This window comes from Trachymyrmex cornetzi, unplaced genomic scaffold, assembly GCF_001594075.2.
Source record: "Trachymyrmex cornetzi isolate Tcor2-1 unplaced genomic scaffold, Tcor1.1 scaffold910, whole genome shotgun sequence".
NCBI lineage: Eukaryota > Metazoa > Arthropoda > Insecta > Hymenoptera > Formicidae > Trachymyrmex > Trachymyrmex cornetzi.
Genome location: NW_017300257.1, coordinates 103,058 through 103,343, shown reverse-complemented (window position 1 = coordinate 103,343; position 286 = coordinate 103,058). Strand labels below are relative to the sequence as shown.

The following is a 286-nucleotide window of genomic DNA, read 5'->3' as shown; positions in this document are numbered from 1 at the left end:
GCCCCATCGCCCGCCGATGAAGGCGCTGATCGCGTGCTGCAACTAGAGACCCTTTACTAGAGACTGATCATTTCGGGACTTTTGCTGATTGGTGCACGTGACTTCAGCACACTAATGGCGGTGCCAATAAGGAACGCTGTTCAGCCGAGCGCGAAAAGCAACTGATTTCTGCCTAAAAAGGTATAAACAAAAGTAATAATGTTTTTTCATAGACTTTGACATCTTGAATATATTAATGTTATTAAAAAATTCAAGGCGGATAAAGAATACCTTGAAAATTAAGCGC

At 42.3% G+C, this 286-nt stretch overlaps 1 protein-coding gene across 1 annotated transcript in view; it reads left to right on the top strand.

The window, feature by feature from the left end:
• The window catches only part of LOC108769496 (venom dipeptidyl peptidase 4), a 3,701-nt gene that overhangs the window by 234 nt on the left and 3,181 nt on the right, over positions 1-286 (top strand). The window lies entirely within an intron of this gene.